The sequence below is a fragment of the Stegostoma tigrinum genome, chromosome 1 (genome assembly GCF_030684315.1).
Source record: "Stegostoma tigrinum isolate sSteTig4 chromosome 1, sSteTig4.hap1, whole genome shotgun sequence".
In the NCBI taxonomy this organism is placed as follows: Eukaryota; Metazoa; Chordata; class Chondrichthyes; order Orectolobiformes; family Stegostomatidae; genus Stegostoma; species Stegostoma tigrinum.
In genome coordinates this window covers 86329289-86354422 of record NC_081354.1, presented here as the reverse complement: position 1 = coordinate 86354422, position 25134 = coordinate 86329289, and the positions used below count along the sequence as shown (strand labels likewise).

General features: G+C 40.1%; 1 protein-coding gene across 5 annotated transcripts in view; it reads left to right on the top strand.

The window, feature by feature from the left end:
• The window catches only part of kcnip4a (potassium voltage-gated channel interacting protein 4a), a 1101054-nt gene that overhangs the window by 655990 nt on the left and 419930 nt on the right, over positions 1-25134 (top strand). The window contains exon 1 of one of the 5 annotated variants that reach the window (XM_059646932.1): positions 9475-9496. The exons of the other annotated variants lie outside the window; for them this stretch is intronic. The gene's annotated coding sequence lies outside the window, so the exon portion shown is untranslated. Of the gene's footprint in view, positions 1-9474; positions 9497-25134 lie in introns of those variants that run through there. 5 annotated transcript variants of the gene reach the window in all.

Here is a 25134-nt window from a genome sequence, read left to right as displayed (position 1 = left end):
ACTTATTTAGTTTTAATTTAATTTCAATTTAAAGGCATGACTGTACGCTGTTTTGGCTTTGTGTGTTTAAAGCATTTTCTCTGCTGGAAAAGATCTAGAATTATCCAATTGCCTTGTGCGACTTTTATATTTTGCTGATTTACTTTATTTTGCTAATTATATCTGTCAGCTATGAGTACACAGTCCAGCAAATATACGTATTGGTGCTGTTGACTGTAGTATCCCAGTGATATGCCATAGGGCTCAGTGCTGTGTACATGAATAATTTAGACATGAGTATAGGAGATATGATCAGTAGGTTCATAAATAATATGAAATTTGGTAGTGTGATGAATAGCGAGGGGGAAAGCCTTAGATTATAGGACAATATAGGCTGGCTTATAAGATGGAATGAACAACAGCAAATAGAATTAAATTCTGAATAGTGAAAGGTGATATATTTTGGGACAACTATCAAGGCAAGGGACTACACGTTGAATGGTAGAGCCCCAGGAATTACAATGGAGCAAAAGGACTTTGGTGTATATATCTATAGATCCCTAAAGGCAGCAGGATAGGTCGAGCAAGTGACTAAGAAGGCATATAGTAGACTTGCTTTTCTGAGTCAAAGCATTGGATACAAGAGCAAAGATGCTATGGTGGAGCTCTGTATAATGTTAGTGAGGCCACAGCTGTGGTACTCTGAGTGGTTCTGGTTGCCACATTCTACGAAGAAGGTGATTGCACTAGAGAGCCTGCAGAGAAGATAAACATCATCTTTTCTGCTCCTAAGATGCTGCTTGGCCTGCTGTGTTCATCCAACTCCACACCTTATAGTCTCAGATTCTCCAGCATCTGCAATTCCTACTGTCTCTGATACAATTTTAACCTCACTGCAAAGCCTCTTCTAAGGATGCCGAACCTGAAGAAGTTACCCTCCTCCCTCCGGACAAACCTCGGGGGATCGCTCTCCCACTGCACCTCTCTCGTAATCTCTTCAGCCTTGAAGCTGCTACCTATCTCCTCCCAACCTCCCCATCTACTCTCACTTTTACTGGCTCTGTTTCCGGCTCTTTAACTTGTCTGTCTCCTCTCCACCTCTCTTCTCCTTTATCCATCTTTGATCTGGCTCCCCCACTCTCCCTATTTACTTCAGAACCCTCTTCCTGTCCCCCATTTCTGATGAAGGGTCTAGGCCCAAAGATGCTGCTTGGCCTGCTGTGTTCATCCAGCTCCATAACTTGTTATCTCTTCACCAGAATATTGCCTGGTGTGGAGTGAGCTCTGATGAACTGTCGTCTAGAGTCGAAACATTAGCTTTCTCTCTCTCCATGGATGCTGCCTGATCTGCTGTGATCTCTAGCATATTTTGTTTTCAGTACAGATCCCAGCATCTGTAGTAATTTACTCCTAGGTAGGCTGGGGTTATTTTCGTTACAGCAGAGAAGGCTAAGGGGGAGCCTGTTTGAGGCACTTAAAGTTATCATGGTTATAAAGTTATGAAATTATCGATAGGGTAGATGGAGAGAAACTTGTTTTTCTTAGTAGCTGGACCCTCTAACCAGTGGCCATAATGTTATGGAGGATGGTAGAAGCGGGCACCATCAAGTAATTTAAGCAGTAGTTGAAATACTACAGAGTACACAATTACAGGTCAAGTGTTGGGAAAGGGGATTAGAATAGATAGATGCTTGATGATTGACATGGTCACAATGGGCCAAAGAACCTTTTTCATACTATAAAAACTTTACAGCTCTATGTCTCTGATTTGTACATTTTTTTTCCTCTGAGCAAAGAATGTTTGTAACAACTTAATTCTGGCCTTAACAGTGAGCAAAAAATAAATAGCTACAGATGCTGTAAATCTCAAACAAAAACAGAAAGGCTGGAAAAAATCAGCAGGCTTGGCACACCCATGGACAGAAAGCAGAGTCAATGTTTTGGGTCCATTGTTCTTGAGAACGTTTCTGAAGGAGCATCATTAGATCCAAAATCTTGACTCTGCCTTCTGCCCACAAAAGACCCTGGACCTATGGAGTTTCTCCAGCTACCTCTGCTTTTGTTTCTGACTTTAACAGTGCTTTGTATTGGAAGCGATACATCACCTGAAGCTTTGATTTTCAGGAATCATTGCTTTCTTAGCATCTCAAATCTGAAATTCTAGATAATGACCCTATATGGGACCCAAACTCCCACTTTGAGAAGCCCTGCTTTAGTCACCCCTCACTTACTTTTTCTCAAGTAATAGTGATTATTTTATGTTTCTCCCTCCCCTTTACCTGTCGATTTTTCAATATTTTTGGAATAATTTTTCTGTCTTCCACTGGGAAGAAAGATCCAAAATACTTGCTCAAAGCTTCTACAATGTCTTTGCTTCCCATTATTCATTCCTCAATCTCACTCTCTAAGGGACCAATGCATACTTTAGTTACTAGTTACATTGTACTGATTTACTATTTTTTAGGCTTGTGAAGCTTTAATGTCTTTTGATTTCTTTATAGTTTTGCCCCATTCACAAATTTCTTTCTCTTTATTTTAGTCATTTTTTTCCGATGTCTAAACATTTCCAATATTCTTTCCTAACACTCATCTTCTCAGTAATATTTGCTTTTCCTCTCAATTTGAAACTATCTTTAATTTCCAAATGTATCCATGGTTGGTGCATGATCCTGGTAGTCTTTCTTCCTCAGTGAAATATATTTTCATTGACAGTTATGCAATATGCCCTGAAATGTCTGCCACTGTTTATCCACTGTCTTATTCTTCAACATATTTATACAGTTCACTTAACCAACTCTGTGTTCATATCCTTGAAACTGGCTTTATTTAAGTGTAAGATACTAGATACAGGCTCACATTTTTCACTCTCTAACTGTATGTGGAATTTTAATGTTATAATCACTGTTGCTGAGGGCATCCTTTACTGCAAGTTTTCCAATTAATCACATCTCCTCATTACATACTAACAGGTACAAAATAACTTGGTCCAGTAGGTTCCACAATGAACTGTTCAGAGAAATTGTTCCAAATGTAATTTATTCATATTACCTCCAGACTACCGTTTCCAATTAGATTTGTCTAACTGATGTGAAGATTAAAGTTACCCATGATTATTGCAGTATTTTTCTTGCAAGCCCATTATTTCTTGGTGTACACTCTGTCACACTGAGTAACTACTGTTGGAAGACCCATAAATGACTACCATCAGTGATTTATTTTCCTTTGGTGTTTCTCATCTCCAACCAAACTCATTCTACATATTGATGTTCTGAACTAAAATCATTTCTCACTATTTTTTTCTGAAATGACTCTTTTGCAACTGCTTGTAATGTCTTTTTCTAACCATTTTTGTCGACTGCCATCTTATTTGCGATTGCTGTTTGATGTTTGTATATTCTGTGCCTCCCTGTAATACTTTGATTTTTATCATTCAAATCATTATTTTGCATTAATATCCTATCCTTTCCCCTTAATTTTCCAAATCCTTACTTGTGAACCTTCCAGCTTCCCAACTATTTAACTCGAAACCCACATTAAGGTAGAATTTCATGATTCGCTTGGGCACTGGTCCAACTGCAATTCAGGTGAAATTTGTCCCAAAAGTAACTCTATCTTTTCCCAGCACTGGCGCTACTGCCCCACAAATCAAAGCATATTTCTCTCATCACAGTCTTTAAACCACATATTTAACTCTGATATTATTTACATCTTCATTTATTTTGATGGTGGAGGAAATGGATGCATGTGGACGCGATGCATATCAAGCAGGCAGCTTTGTCCGAGATGTTGCCAATTCTTGAGTCTTGTTGGAGCTGCACCCATCTGGGCAAGTGGGAAGTATTCCATCACACTCCTGGCTTTTGTCTTGTAGATGGTGGAGAGTCTTCAGGGGGTCAGGAAGTGAATTACTAGCTACAGGATTCCTGGCCTCTGACTTGTTCATGTAAACCAGAGTATTTGCATGGCTCAGAGATAATGGGAACTGCAGATGCTGGAGAATCCAAGCTCCACACTTTGTTATTTGCATGGCTCCTCCAGTCTGTTTTCTAGTCAGAACATTGATAGTGAAGGATTCAGGGATGGTCAAAGTGTGATGGTTAGAATTTTTCTTGTTGCAGATAGTCATAGCCTGGCACTTTGTAGCAAATACTTCACTTTCCAGTTGTCAACCTAAACCTGTTTATCATCTACGTCTTGCTGCAATTTATTTTTGACTGCTTGAACACCTAGGAGTAGTGAATGGTGCTGAAGATTGTGCAATCATCAATGATCATCTCCACTTCTGATCTTATCCTGGAAGGAAGGCCATTAATGAAGCAACCAAAGATGGTTGGACACAGAACATACCCTGATGAAGGCCTGAGGAGATGCCCTGGAGCTGAGGAGATTAATTTCCAATAACCACAACGATCTTCCTAAGTGCCAGGTATGACTCCAATCAGCAGAGATTTTTCCCTCTAATTCCCATTGACTCTGGTTTCACTGAGTATCCTTGATGCCACAATCGGTCAAATGTGGCCTGAATGTTAAGGGCAGTCACTGTCACCTCACCTCTGAATTTCAGGTCTTTTGTCTATGTTTGATACAAGCTGTAATGAGGTCAGCTGCTGATTAGGTCTGATGGTACCCAAACTAAGTGTCAGTGAGCTGGTTGTTGCTATGAACATGCTGTGTTCACTTTTACTGATACTTTCACGCACGCATACATCTGCAACAGGCATATAGGTGAGCATGAGGCCAAGAATGTTCTTTCCCTCTTGTTAGTTTCCTCCGGCTGCAGACCCACTCTAGCAGCTGTGTTCTTTAGGATTCAAACAGCTCTGTCAGTAGCACTGCTACTGAGCCACTCTGTAAACTTCAAAGTCCGCCACCCAAAGTACATCCTGCAATTTTGCTGCACTCAATTCTTCCTCACCGTTGGGTTCAACATAGAGGAGCACTGATCCTTCACTTAAGGAGGGATTGTACTTGGTAATCAGCAGCATGTTTCCTTGCTTAGGTTTAACCTAATGCCATGAGACTTCATGGGGTTCAGAGTCAATGTCTGAGATTAGTCTGTGAGACAGCTCTACCAGTTTTAGCACCAGCATGAGATTTAAGTAAGGAGGACATTACAGGGTCAAGGGGATAATAAAATGTGAGGCTGGATGAACACAGCAGGCCAAGCAGCATCTCAGGAGCACAAAAGCTGACGTTTCGGGCCTAGACCCTTCATCAGAGGGTCAAGGGGGCTGTGTTTGCTGTTGTCGAGGTCAGTGCAAAGCTGTCTGTTAGGTTTCATGTTTTTATAAAATGGTCTGCTAGGTCGTTTCAAGGGGCAGATAAGAATCAACTACACTGCTGTGGGTCTGGAGTCATATGTGGACTGGGCCATGTGAGGACAACAGCTTTCCTCTTAAAGGACCTAGTGAGGCAGATGGGCTTTATGACAATGGTTTCATGGTTATCACAATACTTTTTTTTAAGTTGGCTTAAAACTTCACCATCCGAAATGCTGTGTTTTGAGCCCAGGTCCCCAGAATATCACCTGTGATCACTGGATTACTAATCCAGTAACACTACAACTGCACCATTACCTCTTCTGAACTATGAGGTTTAGATGCAAAGTAGGAAACATGGCAGCCAGTGTGACAAAGACCTGATTAACTGTTTATTATGATGCTGATTGGAGAATAAATATCTAATTTTTGATTATAAACATTGTAGTTCATCTGGTCTTTTGTCCATTTTAACATGATGGGAACCACCTTCTCTTTATTCCAGGTAAGGAGATATAACTGTGCCTGTCTATTACATGTTTGGTGTTTCTGTCTCCAGCTTTGTACCTGTTATGACACAGAGATAGGCAGCTGAACCAAAGCAGCCTTTCTACCTCTGTATTTGCAACATAGTAACACTGAACTATTAAAGCTCCCCAGATAGTCACTCCAATAGTTCTCCTCACTAGACTTTTGAATGACTAATCCTAGACTTAGCGAATAATTAATTTCCAGACATTGGTTTTGTAACTCAAACAAAAGACTTAATAATTTATTAAATGCAAACTAACATTAGCAGAGTGAAAATTAAACAGCACATTAAGCTGATTAATGTCTGTGCTTTAAACACAAACCATTTGTTTTCAGCCCCATTCACACAAAAGACAGGCCAACTAACATACTTAAAGAAAATAAAATAGCAAATCTGGCTAGATTACTTCAATGTCCTTCATAACGCATTGTTCATCGTGTTACTGCGGATGTTTTGGCTGTGTTTTTTTCATAAGACATTGATCAGGGTCACCTTCTCAGTTCATCCACGCAAAAGCAGCAATGCTTCTAACTCTACTCTTCCCTCTTTAGAAGCTGGTGCAGCGAATTCAGCAGAGAGCTTTCAAAACTCCATTCTGTTTCAGCAGTAGCCTAGAACCATCTCCCAGAAAACATCACAAAACAAATTTTAACTCTGGTTTTGCCCTAATAGGCTGTTCAACTCCCCCTGAGGCTTCAGTCACCAGTCATTAGCTGCCAATTGCTTGAACATAAAGTCTTGCCCTGACCTCCTGGGACCAGATCCTAGAAACCACTAAGGCAATAGACAATAGGTGCAGGAGTAGGCCATTCGGCCCTTCGAACCAGCACCACCATTCATTATGATCATGGCTGATCATCCACAATCAGTATCCTGTTCCTGCCTTATCCCCATGACCGTTGATTACATAAGGAGGAATTTCTTCAGCCAGAGTGTGGTTAATCTGTGAAACTCACTGTCGCAGAATGCTCGGGAGACCAGACATTGAGTGTATTTAAGAGGAGATAAATTCTTGATTGGTAAGGATGCCAAGGGGCATGAGGAAAAAGTAGGAGAATGCGTTCAGAATTATATCAGGCATGGTTGAATGGTGAGCAATGATCAATGGGCTGAATGGCTTAATTCTGCTTCCATACCTTGTGGTCTTTTGGTCTGACTTTATTAATAGCCAACCTCTGCTATGTGTTTAAACACAATGCTTTTCTTGGGGCTCACCGTGCCTGTTGAAAACTGTTAATCAGGGCTCAGCCTGCAATTAGCCTTTTGGCCTGGCCTCACAAACAAAGTTTACCTGGTCTGTTCTTTCTTTTTAACCTAATCTGTCCCAAAGTTTTCATCAGTCATTTTCAACTCATAATTCAAAATTGATAAATGGATAAAATACAATTCAATATAATCAATACAGCAGGGGAACAGGCCCTCTGGCCCACCAAGAAATTAAAAATAATGAAAACGAATGAGGGTTCTACCAGGGCCAACTTATTCCATCAATGAGTGTGGTGTCATGTGTTTAGCTAAGGGAGGTGATCGCAGAAGTATGGCCAAACTCCTGGGCATGGGTGTGGGTGTGTCCTCGTGCTAAATGTATAAGAGTGGAGTGAAACTGCAAGTGTGATATGTCCTTACTGATAGCCACTCTTTGTAGCTGATTGATGTTAGTATGAAGTATCGAACAGTGTGAGATTACTGGTATAGCTAATGGGACATGACATTTGAACATGCAGCCATTGTTTTTGACTCATCATGTCAGGCCACTGAGCGCCCTGTGGCACTACAGCCAAGTCCTTGGTAGTAATGCTCCTGGTATTATCCACAGTGATTACCTGTTCCCACTGCCACTGTAATGTTTGTCTGGAAGGTTACCTGGACCCCTTTGAGTAGATGCCATTCTCCTATGTTTCCACAACAGCATTAGTAGAATGGATTACAGTACTTTCTCCAGAAACAATGTACTTGCTCTTTAAGAGGTGCAGGCTGGCTTCAAGTTGCCAGGCTGCTTTTTGTTTATGCTCGTATCTTATAATTTTACACCCCCTGCCCTGGTATGCAACCGTTTACCAGGGTGTTTAGGACTCGTAGAACGTGTATCCATTTAAGTCACCAGGTATCATGAAGTATATGGGCTGCCTGCTGTATAAACAAAAGGCAAAGTTTAACCCACAACATATTTCTGTTCCTGTCCAATGTTGAATTCAATGCTCTTCAGCTACTTCAGCATGATTTCTTTTCCTGAAACTCTGCTAAAGAATTATTTTTTGGGGACAACAGAAATCCATTTGCCTCTAGGAGTATCTATTAAGATTTTGGTTCTATCGCTCCACTTATTAGGTTGAAAAAAGTTTCTAAATTTTGTGAAATTAATCCCGTATTTTTCAGATGGCATCTTTTAGTACCATATGGTTTTATGATTCCACATTTAGCACAAACTATGTTGAAATTCTTTAACTTCATCTTGCATCCACTTCTTGTGTGCCACCCTGGCGCAGTGCCTAATTTTGGCTTCATGGTTCAGAGTCTCAAACCAAGATTAGCCAGGGTAGTTTCCTATTGCTTTTACAATATTCTCCTTCTAAGTATTTTTTTGTTTGACTTTTTGCAGCCATGCTAAACAGCCACAACTATCCTTCTGTTGTTTGGAGGATTCCCCAACAATCTGACTCAATGTCAGCCTGATATTCAAAGCCAATGCACTTGCTGGTGCTTATTGGAGTGAAAACTGCACCATAATATCTGATGCAGAAGCAGAAATACAACCTTTAAACCTATGGCCACCGTGTATCAACCCAGTACTTGGACCACATTTTCTGGTCTTCATTTACTGGGACTGTTTGGCATAGTTTCTAAACCCAGCACCATTTGATCCAGAAATTGAAATGTTACTATGAATCCCAAGCCTTATCTGAATTTAATTGACATAAATAGCAGAAGACTAATATGTAAGACCAAGCGAGGTTCAAACCTCCTCTCTCAGAAAAAGTCAAACATCTGTAAAAAGAAAGAATGTCATGATAGGCGGCTATACCACTCACTTATCTTGCAAATTCTAAACATGTAACTGAAACACTTCTTTTGTAATGGGAGCAGCTCAGCAGAAATTCATATCCATAGAAACATTCACTTGAAAAGAATGAAGATCATGTAGTAGGGGATCTATTGTATTTGGTTGAAAAACATGTAATTAGGCAATGGCAGCAAAGAACACCATAAGGGAATAAGCAAACAATGCTGAATTGATGCATCATTTCTTTTTCCATGTGCCAGGTTTGATCCTATAGTTCCTGACACAATCTTTTCAGTTTACAGATGAGTCATCTCTGCAATTATGTCGCTTAAAGATAATTCTACAAATTCAATCTCGTGGCATTTTCAAAGTCTTTTCTGACCATTTCAGGGGTTGTTTAAGGCTGAGGAGCTGTTTCACTTCCAATCTGGGAATTCACAGACTGGGGAAAGAACGTCCACATGCTATAATCACATAAACTGTATAGTCAACATTTCTGGCAATGCCATCTCAACCTGAGATGTTGGAGGAACAGAATTTCCAAATCACACTCTGATCATTGCCCTGAAATTGCAGGCATAGTGGCAACCACGCGAGGGAGATATTGCCTAGTTAAGAAAAGTCCTGCAGAGGGAGCTACCCGTTGGAGGTCTCAGGATGCCAGTAGGTCCATGTCACTACAGGGAAGGCCAAAGAAAGAATGTTATTATGACCTGTTAACAAAAGGTAGAATGATGAATTATTTTTCCACTTCTTAATAGACTGCAAACAGCTTTTGTTTTGTAAGGAGTGTGCTTGTCAGTTCATTGGATATTTAGCTGTTTGGATGCACTGATTATAAAAGGCAGATTTTCTTTGTAAGATTTTATGGTAAAGGAGAATAGTGTTTGTGTACTTAACATCTGATCTATAAAAACAATAAAAATATTTTGACTCTCACGCACACATGCATTTAAGGTTTCACACAGAGTCGAGCAAATAATAAAGTGAAAGGATAGATGAAATAGCTTTAAAGTACAATAAATGTAGGTGGTATGTATATCTTGTACTGTAGATTGTTAAATTGGATGATTTCAAACTGGGCTCAATGGTCTTTCTAGATTCTGCGTCAAGAGAGTTTAAAGATTTGATAGACAATTCATCTTTTCTCCTGGAGACTGTTGCTCCTGCATTGATTCTTAAAACATTGCTTATGCTATGTGAATGAGCTTGCAGGTTGGATGGAGAGAGAGTTTCTGACTCACATAAGAGTTCTGCTTCTTTTTCATCTCTCCTTCAGTTCTAAAGAGAAAACAAAATAGTTTTGCAAAACAAAAGAGAGGGGAATTGTTTGGTTCATCATATAATCCTCTCTCACCAACTGAGCAGTTACACAGACATGGTCACAGCAAGTTGATTCCAGGGCTATGGTTAGGATATAATTCTATTATAGTTGGATATGTTCCTTTTTTAGCCAGCGTCCATTATCCAAAATGCATCTGGTAGTGTGTTCCGAGATAATGGGAACTGCAGATGTTGGAGAATCCAAGATAACAAAGTGTGGAGCTGGATGAACACAGCAGGCCAAGCAGCATCTCAGGAGCACAAAAGCCGACGTTTCGGGCCTAGACCCTTCATCAGAGAGGGGGATGGGGAGAGGGTTCTGGAATAAATAGGGAGAGAGGGGGAGGCGGACCGAAGATGGAGAGAAAAGAAGATAGGAGGTGGGGAGGGGATATGTAAGTCCAGGGAAGATGGACAGGTCAAGGAGGCGGGATAAGATAGTAGGTAGGAAATGGAGGTGCGGCTTGAGGTGGGAGGAGGGGATAGGTGAGAGGAAGAACAGGTTAGGGAGGCGGGGATGAGCTGGGCTGGTTTTGGATGGTAGTGTGATCCTGCTGGATGCATAGGTTGTCTGGATCTTTAATGAATGAATCAGAGGGTGGAGCGTTTACATTCTTCTAAGGTGATTATGTTTGATGGGTTCAGTTATGCAGGGTGGCTCTGTTACAATGGTTTTGTGATTTGCAGTGTACATGCATTTTAATGTTCAGCCACCTTAGAAGCAGCTGTGTTAAATCACCAGAATACTGTTTCAATTTTTAAAACTCAACTACTGTTTTCAGCTCAATAATTAATTATATTCAACATTAACAGAAAGCATGGTTTTATGACAGCATGCAATGAAACTCTTCAGTAAAACTCTCATGATGCTTTATCACCACTGATTGTAAAGGCAAACAATTCTACTGCAATTGCTGCCAGAATAAAACCCTCTTTGTGAAAGACCATGACACTTGGATCTAAATACTTACCTAAATGAAATATTTAATCCAGTTGACTGTGAATTCAAATGCCTTGAAAAGAATTACATTACTTATCATTCTCTGTCCACGAGCCATGGCACATGTTTTACAAAAACACAAGTATAAAAAATGCCACTGTAGAGTTTATGCAATAATTTTAAATTATAAATTGCCTTCGTTAAAGTTGTTCTGCAAATGATAATTCTTTTTACCAAAGAGAATGTTAATCTGGAACTGTCTGCATGAGTTAATCAACTAAAACAGATTTATATTTGGAAGGCGGTTGCTGGTCTAGGCAAACTGACTGCAGATCTTATACAGAGTGCAGATTTAATGTTTACTGTGGAATTTACAACTATTACATCTGCACTCATCCTAAAATTGAGCCACATGGAAACAAAATATCAGAATACAATTAAATCTATTGAATAGTGACCAGCTAAGCACATGAAAAGAAACAGAGGAAATTAGAGTTAAATGAGGGAAGATTGCAGAAGGCTCAACTGAAACATAAATACATGGCTTGTTCCATGAGATATACTTTATGTAATTCAGACTATATCAACAGGGAATACTGTGGGCAAAAGATATTGAAGTATTCAATCAATCATGGTCCTATCAAATGGCAGTGCATGCTCAAGGGGCCAAATGGCCTACTCCTGTTTCTAACTGTTTCATCAGAACTACTCTGCAAAGGTATTTTTGGAAATGCATCATGTCATATTGCATCTTTCTAAAATGTTGTGTATTTTGTGTGTTTCTGTTTTATAAGGAGCATGATAAAAATGTACAAGAACATGGATTTTTGAAATTTATAAGTGGATATTAGACAAGCAGTGTAAGGTGCAGTTATGATATCAATATGATTTCCTGGTGTATTTTGATAAAATTGCTTTGGTTGCATCTGATTAGAAACTTGTAAATGGAGAATCTTTAAACATTGCTGCTAAATTTCCTGCACTCATGAAATTGATAGGGAAGGCTGTGCACAGTGAATGCTTTCTATTTGTGTCTAAAATTGCAATGTAGTCATTTGTAGGTGATCGGATCCTAATTTGTATATGTAAAATAGGCCAAAACAAGTCCCAGCCATCCATTTTCAAGCCCAGTGGGAAGGATCAAGACTGAGAAAAGGACAGTAAAATCAATACTATTATACTTTGTTCTATCAAAGGTGCTGAAAATTGACTCATAAGTGATATTCTTCAGAGAATCCATGGTTGTCACAGAACTTTGCACATATTTCTCCAAAATGTCTTGTTTCATATTGTTTTCAGAGACACGGCACTGGGATCCTAGAAATATTATCGAGTTTGAATTCATTTTTAATTTAAAAGCAATTTATTTGTAATCACCAATTTATTGGCAGTAGAATTGCAAACTTGACACTTTTACTGCCAATTCTACACCATGTAATTGCACTTTTTTGAACTTCTTCTTTTATAGCTCCTGTTTTGCCTGTGGATTTATGGAGGTGACTTTTCACAAAGAAACAGCCTGCCACTCTCATATCATAATTACTTTCTTACAATTATTGATTTGATAAGATAACATGATTGTTGATGAGAGAGGGCAGAGCAGTTATAAATCTCCTGAATTAATAATGATTGTTAATTCAAAGTTCTTTTTTGTTCATGTATCAGAGGGCCAGTTTCAATTGCCTGAAAAAAGATCCTTTCTCTATTTGGTGCAGTGCAGCCAATGTGTGGATCCCCATAACAAAGGTGGTTTAATCTATCCATGTCTCCTCAATTTCACAGTTTATTGAGCTTGCTTAATGGAAATTTAGAAATGAATTAATGTTTTTGGACTGAACAAGTTCAGGGGAGCCTTCTTGAATCTGCACCAGGGTATAGCAACTGTCGAGTAAGTGTGATAATTCTTTTAATGCTATGTGGTTTGACTTAAAGATTTTCCAATTTACTTTGCTGGCTGATTTCTAGCCCAAAGAAATCTCTTTTGTGATCTTATTCCATTCCTCATGTTTGAAAGTAACAAATTTCTATGTTCATTGCCTCCCACCACCCCTTGATTTGCTTGCCCCTTCAGGACTTAGCTGAAGATAGGCTTCGATCTGAGTTGGCTGAAATCTAAAGGAACTGAACCAGTTAGCATTCACCTTTATTAAACTGAGACGCAGAAACATATTTTAGACAGTTTTTTTAGGCCTCTTCCTTTGGGCACACAAATTTCGAATGCTGATACTGTTGTGAGTTCTATTCAATTTAGGCCTCATTATTTTGATTGTCGCCTTTCCTTAGAATCAGGAAACATTGGCCTTTTATTTTATATTTCATTTGGGCTTGCTGTGATTGCCATGAAGCATTTTTCATATATTTATTCTTTAGTTGATCTTCGGTTTTTGATATAATTCAGTTGTCCCAAAAAGCTACCAGAGGACATTGTACGCTAATTGATTTTATAAGTTTTTGCAATGTGATGTGCTCTGACATTCTTTACTGCACACATGTACATGTTGTTCTTCTTGTTGCTCAACTTTTCAGATCTTGACTGAATCGCCGTGAACTGCCAACATTTTCTAACTCGGATTTCAGAGAGGTGCTCCTATTCGGAAGTGATAATTCCTTTGGAAGTAATCTTCTTAATATGTGTAAAGAAAGTTTCCCACTGCACTTCTGGTAAAATTTAGGCTGTTGTGCAGGAGAACCTTGAAGAAATTCCACACTTTTGTTTTTTACAAGAAAAAGTTGTAAGATGAAAGGAAATAAGTGGAGAGAGTTAATGTTGTTTTGGAGAATTAAAGATATCTCTATCCCAGCCTGAAATAGATAACAACCAACATCATGCTCTGAGACCTGTTTGATCTTCCTCATGCAAATGTGTTTGATTTTTGTTCTAATCCTATTCTGTTGCATTTGCTTAATCTGTTGAGATTTTTTTGTTAGGACTGTGTTACAAAATGATTATTTGCAAACACATATTTCAACTCCTTTCTTCAGTCTTTAATTATTTGAAAGCAATAGACTAATCTTGAGAATAACTTTTTCCAGTGGATGATGCATTGGATTCAACATAGAATTAAAGTTCCAGGAACTGTGTTCAAATTCAACCCAGACCGATAGGATATATGTCTCCTCTGCTGGTTTTATTAAAAATGAATCTGCTCTCAGTTTCAACCCATTTCCAATGAATTTTCTAACACTGCGCAGCATAAGTTTCCCACTTCATTAACACTCACTTTGATTAATACAATGATACCAGAAAATTATTCTTCACTGTTACAAATCTGACTTTTACAAAATACAAGGTTAATGAAATATTAAAAGTTAAATTGCAGATTAACAAAAATGATGTGTCAAGCATAACCTGGATATTGCCCCCCCCCCCCCACCCGCCACTTCCACCACCCAACCAATGATTCTATGTATAGACTATTGTTATCATCTTGGTTGACCGCTAATTCAAGGCCGATATCTATATTGTGAACTTTTGTCGTGGCTCTTCTTGCGCGTGAATAGGCTAATTCTCAACCCACAGATCTTTGGCAACCTTTAAGAATATATTGAGTCTTTTGTATGCAGAATTGTAGAGATTGTGTGCCTGGGGCAGGAGGTGCCACGAAGCAGTGAAAACTGGATTACAAGATTTGTTCCCACTTTAATTCCTTTTCTGCCACTGTGGTGGTGCCACAGCATTAAACCATTGTGACTCAAGCAGCATGCAGCCTCATTGCTGTGGGCTGAGGATGAACTTTTTGGCTAAATGTATTTCGTCTAATTTCATGGAGGGTTTTGCTCCACAGGACCTATAAGTTTTCTTGCTGTATCTGATCATACAAGCCTCATTAATTACCTAGCTTCCTCCTGTCTCATCCATCTCATCCAATTCTAGCACCATTCTACTACTCGCTGTACTTGGAAAAACTGACTGTTGCCAGGATATCCTAGAGTAGCCCAGTATCTCTGATGCTGGCACAATCTTTTAAAAGCATTTAGTGCTTGTCTGAGTGCACAATCAGTCTGGTCCTGCCCCGCATGGTTCCTGACAATTGCACTGGCCAGTTCAAGAAAATTAGAACCCCATTTTGCAGGCAGGGGTATGGATGTCTCCAGGTAGTTGGGGTGGCGCAAGGGCAGTACATCCTCTTCCTCCAGGATATGCAGTAGAGGTTGCAATACCAGATGATGTCAGTCTGGTTTTAAATTGCTAACCATGTCAGTGCAGTCTCAGCCATCTGGAACAATGCACAGCAATGTAGGGCAAAGGTTAGTGACCTTCTCCACTCCAGTATAGGTGTCAACATCATCTCTCCAATACCCCACAATCATTCTACCTTGGCTACTGTACCCACCTCCCACCAAGGCTCATGTTCTTCTACACTCAATATTTGCCAAATCTTCCTACATTCCCTGATATCCACCTCAATCCCTTGCCACAGTTACCCCTGAATGGCCTCTGCACTGTCAACTCACTTGCTTGTGACAGATCTGCACTTCCACCAGAACTAATTGCTGTGCCATTCACTTTCATCTCCCTTAGTGCTTTCCTCTTGTCTTTCTCCAGGAGGAAAACAGTCCACAGGGCAGAAAGACTCATGACAGGTGGTGAGCTGACCGATATTCACTTCCTCACACCTTATGCAGAATGGATCCTGACTCTGACTCAAGTGGTTCTGGGCTGTCATCATATGCTGCCCTTGACTTACTGTGCAGGGACCAGTGGAGCTATCTCCTTTGCCTTGACTGAGTACTGATGATAACCACAACTTTCCTGATGTTATGTCTGCTCTAAACAACATGGCAATACAGCAAATCCACCAGTACATTTGTCTAAGGGACTAGGCACAAAGTGGCAAGATAGAGAAGCTGTGAGCATCCAGGTAAAACCAGAGTGAATGAGTGCTAAGAAAGCATGCAAACAACTTGGAGATGCAGCCTACTCTAGTCTGAGGTCCCTCAGCACAAAGTATCGCTGCTGTAGCATTACCATCATAGTTTGTATTGTACCTCAAAGTGCGGTGTTGAAGTATTGATGCAGGTTACAAATGGATTGGAGATGGGCCATGATGATTCTTGGGAGGCTGGCATACATCCAATGCTAATGTATGTGAATGTAGTGTCTGTGGGTGACTGGTGTCCAATAAAGAAGTCCTTTGGCGAAATGGTGACCTGAAGTCTTGAAGACCCCAGATGTGGTCTGTGAGTGGCTAGTACCTGCTCTGACTTCCATATCAAGAGTTTTCAGCATCCAGTTTACAACTGATGGGTGTATGATAGAAAGTTGCATAATGAGAGAAGATCTTCAGTTAACAAGTAATAATGCCCTTTAATAGGCAACTCCCTGCTGCCTAATGAGAATCTGATCTCAATGTCGAGATCTCAGTTAATTATGAAGCCAGTTGTTCCTGATGTCAGGATAGCCATTTTTCTCACTGTAGGTAAAGTCATTCAGAATCCTACTGAATTTCATTCAGCATCACTATTTTGAATGATTGACTGCAAGGAGCTTGCTACCATTCTTTTCAACGCTGCTGTGCTCCAGGAAGAGCTTCAGGTTAACTTTGCAATGTTGTCATTGTTCTCCCTTGGAACAGTGTCAATTTCAAAGTTGGGAAAACAGAACCTGGTTGGAATTGATGCTTTTTGGCCATCCAAAGTATCCAGTCTAGCTGATCCATTGGTGGATTTCCTTCTCAATTGTGGCCTTTTCAGAGAGGTATTAACCAAGATATGGGGACCACTAATCATATTCCAGGGTCTCTTCCTTAACAAATATATGGGAGATGATATACTTGGCTGACTGGATATGGGGTGATGTATGATTTTTGTTTTGGCAGCAGTTAAGTATATGCTGAATCTTTTGTACGCAGAACTGAAGAGATTGATAGAGGCTTGCAAATCTACTGCAGAGTGGGCAATCACACTGAAGTCATCAGCAAACTGTAGATCATGTATGCTTATGGTGGTACATGTAGCTTTACAAAGGCAACTGAGCTTTCCATTTAGGCTATAATTAAAATTCATATCAAAGGACAGTTAATCTTTGGTGCATTGAGAAACCTTTATATGTAACACTGATACAGAAAGAAATGCTATTCATCTCATTATAACAAAGTATGGAGTTGGGTGAACACAGAAGGCCAAGCAGCAACTAAGGAGCACAAAAGCTTTTATGCTCCTAAGATGCTGCTTGGCCTGCTGCATTCATCCAGCTCCACACTTTGTTATCTTGGATTCTCCAGCATCAGCAGTTCCCGTTATCTCTATTCATCTCATTATTGTGTTCTCCATCTCTGTTTATATCTGTGCTGGTTAAATTTAGATTCACACAAAAATTGGAATTGGCTGTTCTTAGGCAGAACCTTTCCCTCATGAACTCTCTCCACTGACTTGAATTTCTCCTGCTCATGTCTGTTCTTAAGTTAACAGAGTTGTCACATTTTGAACATTCTAATATGACCTTGTTATTTTCTCAGAGAATGCTAAGGTATTTGAGTTTAATTTTCAGTTATTAATAATGACAGATATGTCAGGTAAATTGATTGTCATAATAGACCTTAAAGGACAAAGTGAAGTTCTTGTGGTGGACTGGTAATATCTCTATTTCTGAGCCAGGAGACCAAGTTCATGTCCCATCTGTTCCTGAGGTAACATCTATGAACTGGTTGATCCAAAAAGATATCATGCAAAAAGGTAAAAAGCTGAAGTGCTACCAATTAGAAGACATTCTCAGATGGCCTACCAGCAGAAAAAGATTATTCTCAAATAATTGTACTAACAGTATAATAAAAAGGAGTTGATAACAATGTTGTGACTACTCAAATAATATATGCATGGTAAAAAAATCCAAAAACATTTGTACGGCTTTGATAAAAAAATCTGCAATCAAGCCAAGATTATAATACTTTCAATTTCTTTACCTTGCCACTTTGTAATTTGTAATTATTCTGTTCGATAACAATGCACAGTAATGATGGATAAAGCTTCATTTACTAAATGTTACAATGTGAAAAAATTGCTTTTTATTCACTCTGTCCCAGCATCGTGCTATGTTCCAAGTATGCTTAATCTTAACTGAATTCAATATCTTTCAAACCACAAACTTTAGCAGTATTTTGCAATATGAAGTGGACAAAGATTTATATGTCTTTTCCCTGCGGACTGAAACAAAATTCTATTTTTCAAAGCACACACTATTAACTGACCTAACAGCGAATGTTTCAATTGCAGCAACGAGATAGTCTAGATGTGGTAGCAAATTGAAACCATGCCAGTACAAGAAATTACTGCAGCCTCATTTGTGGACCTAAAAAGAAAAGCAAATGTGGAGGATGAAAAACATAGTGTCAAATATCAATTATTCAGGCCAGTGCACATAAAAGAACTTGCTTGCCCTGTGGAGTCTGACAGCACTATTTATAGAAAATATGAAACCCATTTCAAAATTTGGTCAGTGAGATAAATGTGCGTAAAATTCAGGTTTTCAGATAAACAAGTAAACAACACCATTTGTATTAAATGCTTTGGGCCTCCCAATTACATTTTCAGAAATCCTGGCTGCTTGACCGGGATCATACCTGATGGTCCCCTCCAACATTGACTCCTATCAAATTATACTGGTGCATATTCATTTTTAATGTATAAGCCATTTTCCTGTTCCATATTTTCTATATTTCACCAGAGCCTGCAACACCTTCTTGATGAGGTTCACTTCTGAAGGCCATTTTCTTGAGCGGACAGGCCACCGCCATTAACAGGTAGACAAGCAGGACTCCTTGAGTCCTGAAGAAGGTTATACCCTGAAACGTTGACTGCTCCTTTCCTCTAAATTCAGACTCGCTTGCTGTGTTCTTCTAGCCTCCTGTTTGTCTCCTTGGATTCCAGCATCTGCTTCTTTTTTGTCTCTCACTACCATTATTAGTCTTGGTCCCACTGAGCTCAGGAACACCTGATTATTAGCATTGAAAGCTCCTGTCCCCTTAGTTGCAATTGATATTGCTTAAATTAGACAGAGGTTTTGCCTTAGGTATGTTTTTTTAGGAAATAAGCAAAAAAGGCAGAATCTCCAGTTGCCACATATTCCTGAGGCTTTCTACTGCACTCCTATTGGAATTATAATGACAGTTTGTGAGTTAGCCCATCCAATTTCAGGGTTTGTGCATTCAGACAAATCCAACTGAGTCATGTCTTAACAAAAAGAACTGATGTATTACAATAACAGATAACTAGGAAGAGTCACAGCTCTCACCTATTTTGTTCTATGAAGTTCTAACATGTTTTTCCTTGACACCTCTTCCCATGCAGGAAAGATTTAAGATCTCAGGGCTCTTCACTTCCAAATGTTCAAACATGAAGATGAAAAGACATTTGTTATATTGATGACTACACAGAATGCATTTTATTAAAAACAAAATACAGCAGTAGGGTACAAAGTATTTTATGGTCATGTGTACCAAGAAAAATCAGATAAGGAAGATTGTACAAAATAGCAAACCTTACCCACTTTTCCCTTCATTCTTATTTAAATGGTGAAACAATGAATAAACTTTGGATACAGTAGGTAATACAGAGGACAAATGGAATGTTGCCATTTATTGCCGAAGGAATAGAGTATGAACATAGGAAGTGTTGCTGCAATTGTACAAGGGATTGATAACATTGGCTGTTAAGCTCTGGAAGCAGTTTTGGTCCCTTTACGTTATAAGAGGCAGTTCAGAGAAGATTCATTAGGTTAATTCCAAAGATGAGGAGAGATTGAGTGTTTTTTGCCTATACTTACGAGAGTTTAGAAGAATGAGAGACATTTCTTCAGCCAGAGAGTGGTGGGCTTGTGGAATTTATTGCCATGGAGTGCAGTGGAGGCCGGGACGTTAGATGCCTTCAAGGCAGAGATCGACAAATTCTTGATTTCACAAGGAATCAAGGGCTACGGGGAGAGTGCAGGGAAGTGGAATTGAAATGCCCATCAGCCATGATTTAAATGGCGGAGTGGATTGGCTGGGCCGAATGGCCTTACTTCCACTCCTATGTCTTATGGTCTTATGGACAGAAGATTTAATTGGGGTGCGTAAGATGCTAAAGGGGATCGACAAAGTTGAAGTACTGTAAATGTGAGGTAACCTAGAATGAGCGGTCACAGTTTTATATTAAGGGGTGAACCAGATGGCATAGATTTAGGGTGAAAGGGGAAAGATATAAAAGGAACAACTTATTCATCCAGAGGGTGGAGTGTGTATGAAATGAGCTTTCAGAGGAAGCAGCAGAGGCTGGTACAATTATAGCGTTTTAAAGGCATGGAAAATGCAGAAAGAAGCAACTGTGTTGAGTCGCATTCAGGTGGGCTGATAGGTGGGTAAAGTGTCAGATTGGTAGGATAATATATGGATGAGTTGGAAAAGTGAGTACGTCTGAGAGTATGTTAGTGGCTCAGGAACAGAAATGAGGTCAGGTCAAGTCAAGACAATTTGTCATGTCAGGGCTAAGCTAAACGATGGAAGCTAATCAACAGCAGTCAGGTGGTGGTGCCTATTTCAGTTGCATCTGGGGTGTAGTGAGGTCTCAGAGATAGTAGGAACTGCCCTTACTGGAGAATTTGAGAAGCTGAAGAAGGGTCCAGACCCGAAACGTCAAGCTTTCCTGCTCCTCTGGTGCTGCTTGGCTTGCTGTGCTCATCCAGCTTCACACCGTGTTATCTGTAGTGAGGTCTCATTGGGTTATATCAGCAAGTCGGGGTGTCAGGGATATTTGGGTCAGATAAGGTTCGAGATTAAAGTGTGGGGTTGCGTGACTAATCAGGAGCTCAGGGAGCTTCCCTGGACGGTTGGGGTTTCAGTGTGAGAGAATTGGAGTTCAATTTTAAAGTTACCCCAGAGACAGTGTAGGTCTGTCTGACATTTCCTAGGCAATTAACCAAGTCAGGAAAGTAAGTCAGAACTGTTCAAAATTCCTCAAAGGCAGAGATCTTTGTAGAAGCAGGTGAACTGCCCGTTTGAAGTTCACTTCCCCATGTAAGTCCCGTAAAGTCAGAATACCAACGCAGAGGCTGAAGTAATTTTTGAGTTGTTCATCGGTCTCCATCAATACAGAGATTTGAATAATAGATCTTACTGAGAACCTTGCACTGTAGCTAATTAAGTGATATATCTCTGTATGAACATTAAATTTAGCTGACTGTTGATTACTCTGACAAACTGTCTTTCATTGCTTGGAAGTTTTAACCACTCAAGCATTCTCATATTTTCGTAGTATGGCCAATGGGAGGCGATGGCCTAGTAGTATTATTGCTGGACTTTTAATCCAGAGACCCAAATAATGTTCTGGGGACTTGGGTTTGAATCCTGTCAAGGCAGTCGGTAGAACTTGAATTCAATAAATATCTGGAATTAAGAGTCTATTAATGACTATGAATCCATTGTTGATTGTTGGGGAAAACCCATCTGGTTCACTAACATCCTTTAGGGATGGAAACTACCATCTTAACATATTCTGGCCTACATGTGACTCCAGACCCACAGAAATGTGGTTCACTTTCAACTGCCCTCTAAGCAATTGGGGATGGATGATTAATGCAGCCTAGCCAATTACACCATCCTCCCATGAATGAAGGAAAAAATAATGTGTCTGTCTTAGCATTCTTTTTAAATAGCAGCGCCTGCAGTTCTCACCTGCAAAATTGAATGAAGTGCACCATTGTCTACAGATGTAGATGTTCAGTTAAAGGCAGGTCAGTCTGTAGCATTTTCTGCGTATCCTGAGCTGTCTGACTTTACTCGTTCAGCCCTTCTCTTCTTCTAGACAACTCAATCAGGTTCATGCTGGAATAGAGAGAGGGGGGAAAAGTTCTTCAACATCTATGTATATAAACAATGGAACAATTCAGAAAGCAAATGCTGGAAAATGGGATTAGAATAGTTAGGTGATCGGAGATAACAGGAACTGCAGATGCTGGAGAATCCAAGGTAACCAAGTGCGAAGTTGGATGAACACAGCAGGCCAAGCAGCATCTCAGGAGGACAAAAGCTGACGTTTTGGGCCTAGACCCTTCAGCAGAAAAGGGGGATGGGGAGAGGATTCTGAAATAAATAGGGAGAGAGGGGGAGGTGGACCGAAAATGGATAGAGGAGAAGATAGGTGGAGGGGAGAGTATAGGTGGGGAGATAGGGAGCGGATGCAGTATACCACATTGGCGGATGTGCAGGTGAACATCTGCTTTGTGTGGAAAGTCATCTTGGGGCCTGGGATGGGGGTGAGAGAGGAGGTGTGGGAGCAAGTGTAGCACTTCCTGCAGTTTCAGGGGAAAGCGCCGGGTGTAGTGGGGTTGGAGGTGAGTGTGGAGCGGACGTACATCAACCAATGTGGTATACTGCATCTGCTGTAACCGCTGCGGCATCCTCTACATTGGGGAAACCAAGCGGAGGCTTGAGGACCGCTTTGCAGAACACCTATGCTCGGTTTACAATAAACAACTGCACCTCCCAGTCGAGAACCATTTTAACTCCCCCTCCCATTCCTTAGACGACATGTCCATCCTAGGCCTCCTGCAGTGCCATAATGGTGCCACCTGTAGGTTGCAGGAACAGCAACTCATATTCCACTTGGGAACCCTGCAGCACAATGGCATCAATGTGGATTCACCAGCTTCAAAATCTCCCCTTCCCCCACTGCATCCCAAAACCAGCCCAGCCTGCCTCTGCCTCCCTAACCTGTTCTTCCTCTCAACTATCCCCTCCTCCCACCTCAAGCCCCACCCCCATTTCCTTCCTACTAACCTCATCCCACCCCCTTGACTTGTCCGTCCTCCCCGGACTGACCTATCCCCTCCCTACCTCCCCACTTATACTCTCCTCTCCACCTATCTTCTCCTCTACCCATCTTCGGTCCACCTCCCTCTCTCTCCCTATTTATTTCAGAACCCTCTCCCCATCCTCCTTTTCTGCTGAAGGGTCTAGGCCTGAAACGTCAGCTTTTGTGCTCCTGAGATGCTGCTTGGCCTGCTGTGTTCATCCAGCTCCACACTTCGTTATCTTAGAATAGTTAGATGGTTGTTTTTGACTGGCACTGATGTGATGAGCCAAATGCTGTGCTGTAGATCTTTGACTCTATATACTTTCATGACTTTAATCTGATAAAATAATTTGCGAAAGGAATTTTATATTCTGTGCTATTTCCTATAACCATGCAATCAAATATAAACTGATTTCATCTCCCAGGAGCAACTAGAAGCAAAGGTCGGGGGGTGGTGGGGTGTGGTACTAGAAGCAAACTTGCTCAACAACTTATTGAAACCTTCGGTTTGTCCAGCTGATGGCATTCTCTTCCTTTTAAAATGAAACCACAAATATATAGCAAGATTTATTTTCATAAAAAGTGAACATTGATTTTTTTTTTAGCCTATTGCAACAGTCCAAAAGATATGATGAATTTTTTTTTATGGATGCAAAAAAAAGTCACTGGAAAAATCACTGGCTGTTAGGTGAAGCCGACACATTATGAAAATATAATGATCAAGTAGTATCCATCAAACGCAGGCACAAAGAAATACAGAGTTTATGAAAGGACGCTGAATTGTTAGAACACTTGCTACTTTCAAATTCGGCATGTTTCAAAAATATAGCAAAGGATGTATTCTGTGGAATCTAAAGATATGATTTTGCTTTTGTCAACCAATAACTTAAATGTTTGGTGGCATCTCACTGGCATGGAAGGAAAATGAATAACCCAACTAATTGGGTTGTCATGACAACACTGACATAAGAAAAAGACATGAAAGCTTTTCAGCACAATTCATCTGATGAATGGAGAAGCAATTCCATTAATTAATTTAGTTTCTGGGGCCACACAAATTTAAAAATCTTAAAACTAAAATATCTCAAAGTTATTCTGTGATTTTACAAATGTTAACAATCCTGTTCATGGATGTCTTTTTCTTTACTAAACAAATCAACTTAAAGCTATGAAGTGATGAAGTTATGTTCTTTACAGTCAATTTTATTATCATAGCTGGAGCATTTACTGTAAACCATTACATTATTGTTTGAAACTCAGACAGTAAATCTGGAAGAACAGAGCATGTGTAATAGTGTGCTTTGAGTGAGTATATTGGGAAAATCTAACAGCTGAAAGCCACAATTAAGGGATAAGGTGAAAGAGATTACACCCAACAACAATCAGAATGGTGAACAACTTTCCTGATACTGGTGATAAATAATGATATATATCCAATCAGCCCCATGTTTAGGGATTGCTGTCAAGCCAATTCCCAAGCAAAGATGTAGCAGAATGGAATCTGAATCAAGCCCATGCTGTTTGATTAAGGCAGAAGGAAGAATACCGAAGCTAAATAATAAATAAGAAAAAAGAATTTTTGTTTAGTAATTCCTGTACTGATTGACGGATCATTTAAAACTATCCCACAGCCAATTGTTGCTACAGTTTCAAAAAGCCTTTGTTTGCTTTCTCCATGTAATGATGTTATAGTTGAGCACATTTTGGTTCACAAAATTGAAATCTGAGGGAATGGCTATGTTCACATTTTGATTGTCAGTTGTAAAAAGTCAATAAAGTAATTCGATTTTTTTGATAAGGTTAGTCAGTAAAGATTTGTTCATTCTCTTGAAGGGATTTAAATTAACCTTTGAAGGGAAATAAATCGTTGAATAGATTTCATGAACCTGTTTATTTCAATATCAAGTGAATGTTTTCTTTGTATCAGAGATAATGGGAACTGCAGATACTGGAGAATCCAAGATAAAAATTCCATCCCTTCTTGCCAATTCCTCCGCCTCCGCCGCATCCACTCCCAGGATGAGGCATTCCACTCCTGCACATCCCAGATGTCCAAGTTCTTCAAGGGCCGCAACTTTCCCCCCACAGTGGTCGAGAACGCCCTTGACCGCGTCTCCCACATTTCCCGCAACACATCCCTCACACCCCGCCCCCGCCACAACCACCCCAAGAGGATCCCCCTCGTTCTCACACACAACCCCACCAACCTCTGGATACAACGCATCATCCTCCGACACCTTCGCCATCTGCAATCCGACTTCACTACCCAAGCCATTTTTCTATCCCCACTCTTGTCTGCCTTCTGAAGAGACCAATCTCTCCGTGACTCCCTTGT